This window comes from Trachemys scripta, chromosome 20 (genome assembly GCF_013100865.1).
Source record: "Trachemys scripta elegans isolate TJP31775 chromosome 20, CAS_Tse_1.0, whole genome shotgun sequence".
Lineage (NCBI taxonomy): Eukaryota > Metazoa > Chordata > Testudines > Emydidae > Trachemys > Trachemys scripta.
Window position 1 is genome coordinate 1974890 of NC_048317.1, and position 7276 is coordinate 1982165.

Here is a 7276-nt window from a genome sequence, read left to right on the forward strand (position 1 = left end):
ACATCAAATTGTTTATTGCTCGCTAAGCTGAAAAGCACTCAAATTAACCTTGTGCCCCGGCACTGATAGGTATGAATAACAAGTATTTAAGTGGTGCAATGCTCTGGTTAGCACCAGCTTAAAAAGGAATACTAGATCAAGTCAGAATAAAACAACGTGAAATCTTTAGCTAAGAGGCTTGGTGTAGATGAATCTCCTTGACGCTAGACATCTAAGTTGCAAAACAAGTGATACCAACAGAAACTGCCACAAGAAATATCCCTCTCGGATTGTATGTATGTGTGTGTTCAGATTTCCAGGCAGGGTGGTCAGATTTTCAGGGGGACTGAGCACCTAGGTTTGACTGAATCAAGGAGTAGCCGGATGCTCGGTACTTTTGAAAATCAGGCCGAGTTTTTATAGCAGTGATATCCATCATTCTAGATAATTCCAGGTCCCACTCCCGTCACCAGAGTATTTAAGAGCCAGGTACCCTGGTACCCAGAAAGAGACAGACCTCTCGCAGAGTAGGAAAAGCAGCTGTTTTTCAGACCCCACAACAACAAGGGGAGGGGTGTGATAAGAACAATGTATGTATTTGTAAAATTATCTTAATCCATTACCTAGGAAAAGAGTGAAAACCAGACTCTGCTGAAATGTTTCTGCGGGGAACATTTCATTTTTCAGACTGGTTTCACCCTAGCCTCGGCTTTTGACAAGGAGGATGTATGGGTGTCTTGGGGGAGGGAAGATGTGTGCCAGTGGGAATTGGTGCATGTAGTTCACTGAAAGATCTTTTTTAATGCCACTGTATCAGTTGTGCTGTTGTATTGTTATTTTATTGTGGTAGCAGCCAGAAGCCCCAGTCAGGATTGGGAGCCCGTTTGTGTTCAATAAAATACAGAGTAAGAGACCGTCCCGGGCTCCAAGAACTTCTTTTCTAAAGCACAATTTTAGGCATGTGCCCTCTACACACGCACACACCTTTACTCATGTAACTTTACTCATGTAGCACGATCAGATTTCTTCTGTGAGTAAAATACATCCATCCCATAAATATTTGTAGGATTAGCATCTAAGTTTTCACCCTGGTATTTTTGAGTCCATCTCTCTCCACTGGTTTAATACACTTGTGGGAATTCCCTCCCCGCCCCCTACATTTTGGTAATTCCTGACTGGCTGACTTTGGGACCCTTCCAGCCCTAACTTCAGCCCAAAGTCATTTTCCGCAGGGCCCAGTCACTCTCACTGGACCTCATAGAAAAAGTATTAAGTTTGCTGCCTCTCCAGAGACAGTGAAACACTCCGACCAGCCAGCCTACTAGACACACGCATTGCACTGAACTTACCCAGCACTGAGGATGTATAATGAAAGCAAAACAAGTTTTTTAATAAAAGAGCCCGAATTAAGTGATAACAAGTAAAAAAGATAGGGAGGGATAGTGACAAGCAAATAAGAGTGAAAACACACATTTACGGCTATGTCTACACTGGCACATTCGTTGTTAAAACGTTGATTGTTCAGGGGGTGATAAAGAGCAGTTACATGGTGCACCTTACAACGGCATGGCTGGAGCGGCACAACTGCGCTGTTGTGAGATGCACAGTATAGACATAGCCTAAAACTTTGTGTGGCAAGACACCGTCTTTGTTCAAAATGGTTTTTCTCTCACCCACAGTCTCCTTTCCAGCTTTTCGCTGGCTGGCCTGGCCAGGATCCAGCCAGAGATCAAATCACTGGGTTTCTTAGTCTCCTTAAAGTGAAGGATACCTTAGGAGTTTGCTCCCCCTCTCTTTCTAGTTCACTGAACCTTGGAAATGGATTCTTCTGAAGGGTGCCCCCGTCTGTGCTGAGTAGAGGAGCCAGGAAGTCTGCAAATTAAGGCTCCATACTGGTTCCTCCCGACCCACACCTGGCAGTAGGTGCTACAATGCAAATGATCATTTCCTGCTGCAACCCCTGGATACATAACGAATCGCCTGTTGAATGTGGGCCACACCTGCTGTGAGAAGTTCACATCTTTCCTTTGTCTGGAGAAAACCTCCCATGCCATGCCTGGTTTAAATACCTTTTAGTCACAGTCGGCAAAGCATGACATGAATGAGTATCCCTGATTTCACAGACAGCGTTTTGTCACATATTTTACAGTGATATTATTGACCAGTGTGTCATTAGTTTTCAGATGATACCTTGCAAAGTACAGTTTGTACAGAAATCATCACAAAGCATGTAGGGTGTGAATACCGGGTTGCCTCGGGTCCCACAGTCCAAGCCTTTTTGTGTAACAATTATGCAGAACAGCCATTGTCACATCCTCCCCACATAACATTATATTATACCCTCTCTGCAAGGGGCTGGTCCCACACCAGTCAGATCAATGGAGGATTTACCCATAAATGGAAGTAGGGCTGAGTTTGAGAGGTGATATAAAAGAACCATAAAATGAAGCTGACCAAATTAATCTGTGGTATAATTCCACTGAAATCCGAGTTTAACAAGCATCTGAAATAACGTGCTCTTTGCTTGCCCTTTGTGTGTGGACAAAAATAGGTATGAAAGACTCATGCCAAGTCTTTGCATGGGTAATTAGCCATGTGGGTAGTAAATTGCCCTGTGTATCTACAGGTTGGCAGGTGCCCAACCTTCTGCTCAGCCATTTGGTGCATTTCTCCAGGAATAAGAACTCCCTTTCTGGGTTTCACACAATGGATCATGCTTTGTAGCTGATGGGAGAAAACAAAGTACTTGAGAGGTTATCAAAAAGCCAAGAAGCAGCCCAAATATTTTTGTAAACTGGTTCCACGTAAAGACAATTGCAAGCAGAGTCTAATTCCATAGCCTCTAATTTTCTTGCCTGACAATGCAGGCATAGTTTACCCATCAGCTGCAAACAGCTTATCCCACCAATCCCAAGGGTGGAAGTGACTTGAATTTTTTTTTAAAAAAAGGAAGAAAGATGGCTTCCTATCGCGGCAGAAAGGGAGTGACTATGTTTGTAAAGCCTGTGTGACTCCACTCCTCGTTCCCCTCCCTGTCAAGCTCAAAAGATTATAGCGTAGCACAGGAAAGGGAACACAGGATGGAACTGATTGGCCAAAATGGTTTCACTTGTCAGATGACAAACATGTGCTGTGATAAAGATAATAATTTAAGCTGGCCTTACTTACTCATTTGCTCCCTGTTGCCCTTTTCAGAGTACAAGACATGCTACAATTTTACAAGTTCGCCTGCTGTTGTATACCATTGATTAGCTGACACATGGCACACAACCGACCTGTTTTGCACACGAAGCCTGACACTTTGACTCTCTGGGTGCTAAGATTATCTACTTTTGTTCCTTGCTTGTTAGCGATGTACATCCATATCAGATAAAAGGACGGACAAATTCCAGCCAATGTGTGCAAATGCTGGGACAAATTCTCTGCTGGTATAAACTGGTGCAACTCTGGGCACTTTGGTGGAGTTGCATGACTTTACACTAGTGGAGAGAATGGCCCATTTTCTCAAACCTGGACCTGCCAATACTTTCACCTTGAAGAACTAAGTTCAAACCCAGATCACCCCAAGGTAGTTCAGTGAACCTTGGAAATGGATTCTTCTGAATCCATTTCCAGCTCCACTTCACTAGTTTATGCTGAGTAGAGGACCCAGGAGGTCTGCAAGATAAGGCTTCACGTACCAAAAGTTTCGGAGGGGTAGCCATGTTAGTCTGTATCAGCAAAAACAATGAGTCGTCCTTGTGGCACCTTAGAAAATAATAAATTTATTTGGGCATAAGCTTTTGTGGGCTAAAACCCACTTCATCAGATGCATGGAGTGAAAATACATTAAGCAGTATATATATTACAGCACATGAAAAGATGGGAGTTGTCTTATGAAGTCAGGGGTCAGTGCTAACGAGGCCAATTCAATTAAGGTGGCCTATTCTCAACAGTTGACAAGAAGGAAAATTACTTTTGTAGTGCTAACGAGGCCAATGCAATCAAGGGGGATATCGCCCATTTCTAACAGTTGACAAGAAGGTGTGAGTATCAGCAGAGGGGAAATTACTTTTTGTAGTGACCCATCCATTCCCAGTCTTTATTCAGGCCTAATTTGATGGTATCCAGTTTGCACATCAATTCCAGTTCTGCAGTTTCTCATTGAAGTCTGGTTTTGAAGTTTTTTTGTTGAAGAATTGCCACTTTTAAGTCTGTTATTGAGTATCCAGGGAGACTGAAGTGTTCTTCTACTGGTTTTTGAATGTTACAATTCTTGATGTCTGATTTGTGTCCATTTATTCTTTTGCGTAGAGACTGTCTGGTTTGGCCAATGTACATGGCAGAGGGGCAGCCACACCATCAGTGGCTCATCTACCAATGTGATCTCTGCCATAATATGCCAGCAATTTTCCCTCTGCTGATATTCACACCTTCTTGTCAACTGTTGGAAATCGGCGACATCCACCTTGATTGCATTGGCCTCGTTAGCATTACAAAAGTAATTTTCCCTCTGTTGACATTCACCCCTTCTTGTCAACTGTTGAGAATAGGCCACTTCCACCTTAATTGAATTGGCCTCGTTAGCACTGACCCCCCACTTGGTAAGGTAACTCCAGTCTTTTCCTGTGCTGTATATTTATACCTGCTTACTGTATTTTTCACTCCCTGCATCTGATGAAGTAGGTTTTAGCCCATGAAAGCTTATGCCCAAATAAATTTGTTAGTCTCTAAGGTGCCACAAGTACTCCTGTTCTTCTTTTATTTAAAAACAGTTAGTGGCTTCAGTCTACTTTATAGAGGACAGATACCATGGTGATGGGTTTGTTATAAGAACCAGAGTGGAACAGGGACTAGGTGTTCCCAGCTCAAGAAATTGCAGTTTATGCAGAGTGGCCAAGGACTGCATGATTATAGTAATCATCATGACACTCTGCTCTTTCTGCGTGCCCAGTGGTGTAGCAGAGGGTTTATAAGGGATGGCTTTTCCGAGGCTGGAGTAGATCCACTTTCCAGCATTTTAAATATTGACGGGGCAGGGCAATGTTTAATGACAGTTTCTGTCTCCCACGTTTGGTGAGTGGCAGCTGGAAGAGGTGAGCACAAAGAACACAGTCATACCCTAAAATAAGCTGTGATTCACTCTCCAGTGGGTCATGACTCCAATGCACGCATCGTAACAGTTATGTGGTGGAACCGCTTCCGAAATTAGCTCTGCATCACTGCTCTGCTTCCTACACCCTGCCTCTCTTCCCAAAAGCTGCACCTATTGAATATCTAGGGGGCTGCCTGCCTGCCTCACGGGCTGAAACAAAGGGATCCCTGCATGCCAGATATTCACAGGTGAACATGTGCGGCTGCCGCTCCATCAGCCCAGCATGCCACCTGCCAGTTGTTTCACGCTAGGCATGAGTTTGGAAAGGGATCCGCGGGAGAGGCAAGCTGTGGCATAATTAATAAACAAACAAACAAAAAAGACATTTTTCCTTGTTGCCCTAATTATTTCCTCACTCAAAAATTCTTCATTGGCTTTAATTAAGCCAGCCCCAGGCGTGAAAGTCTGGCAAAGTTTCCTAATGTGATCATCGCTTGTCATTTGGGTTTTTGCAGCTTTGGGTGCAGCAGGTGTCTCTAGCTCTGTTCCCAGATGGCCCATGGTGCGGGGTTGGGGAACCAGCAGGATGGTAGCAGAGGATGTGTCTTAAAACAAATGACACCAAGATGAGGACCCGGTTCCTAGGATTCTGCCAGCCTCAGTCAAAATGCTCTGGGCCAGACTCTCAATTCACTCACCCCGGGTTTGCATTGCTGCAAAGCCACTGGCTGCACTGGAATTCCCCCCAATCTGCTCTGGTGTAAAGTGAGATCACGCAGGCTCCCTGACTTTCAAATCCTGCCACAACTGCCTTAGTCAAATCAACAGCATGTTGCTAGAAGATAGTTCTCACAAAGGCAGATGGTGCAAACTGTTCCATGGAATGAAAGGGGAGATGCTTTTTGATCCATTTAGACACATGGGCCACACACAAGGCTCTGATAAGAGTTCTTCCCTGGTAGCATTGCCACCCCGCCCACAGAAATATTCATGTAAAATGAACGGGAGTACAGCAGGAGGTATGAACATCCTTCAAGTCTTCACAACCTTCACAGAGGGAGTTCGCTCTCCCGTTTGACAGCAACTTCCATTCTTTCCATGTGTTTGCCTTATTTTCGCAATAATGCATTCCACAGAAGTGGATACATTTCAGACTCATTACATTACAGAATGTACAGACAGAAATGTACACCGGGTAGTGTAGCAACATTTCTTCTAGTAGTTTATCCCGGACTACTGTAAAACAGATTGCAGTAAAATCATATTTCGCCTCTCACTTTAGTGTCTAGTCTATTTGTCTATCTAGCTGCACAGTCATGACTTTATACAGTAGGTTTAGCTGCAAAACATGCTTTCCTGGCAAATCTACAGGAATGTGTCTAGTGAGAATAAACTTGACAAAAATCTAAGATGCAGGGAAGTCTCCTTTTGACTTTCAAATGATACTGCCTATGTGATTTTCTAATGGAGCTGGAAGTACATTCACTATCTTGCAACCCTTTACAAATGTATGAGAGGTTTATGGCATTTCCAGAAGTCTTTAACTCTGTTGTCTGTGTGTGTGGGGGAAGGAATCCTTTGTAAGATGTACTAGCTGATGAAAGCACTCACTGCTCTGAGTCTTGTGGTGTATACGGTATCACTATGGTTTATAAGAGACAGTCAAATAAACTCCTGTTCAGGCTCGTAGTGATGCATGAAAAAAAATGTTTTTCCCATTATAGATGATGTGTTGAGACATGAGTGGATTTTTTCCCCCTCTGTCCTTTTCTCTCTCTGAATCAACAACATACAATGCAGAACAAATCTAGATTGTAAGCTCTTTCTCTTATGTGTTCTTACAGTGCCCCGACCTCAGTTGATTCGGTCTGTCTTCTAAATGCTACCATAACATAAATGTTAAAATACTCTATTATTCGTATTAAAGTTCTTTGGGGCAAGGACTCTCTCTCACAGGTTTGCAGAGTGTCTACCATAATGGAGCCCTCCTGATACTAATCAATGCAATAACAATTCCCAGATGACAGAGGGTCCTGTATCAGAGTAGCAGCCGTGTTAGTCTGTATCCGCAAAAAGAACAGGAGTACTTGTGGCACCTTAGAGACTAACAAATTTATTAGAGCATAAGCTTTCGTGGATCCGAAGAAGTGGGCTGTAGTCCACGAAAGCTTATGCTCTAATAAATTTGTTAGTCTCTAAGGTGCCACAAGTACTCCTGTTCTT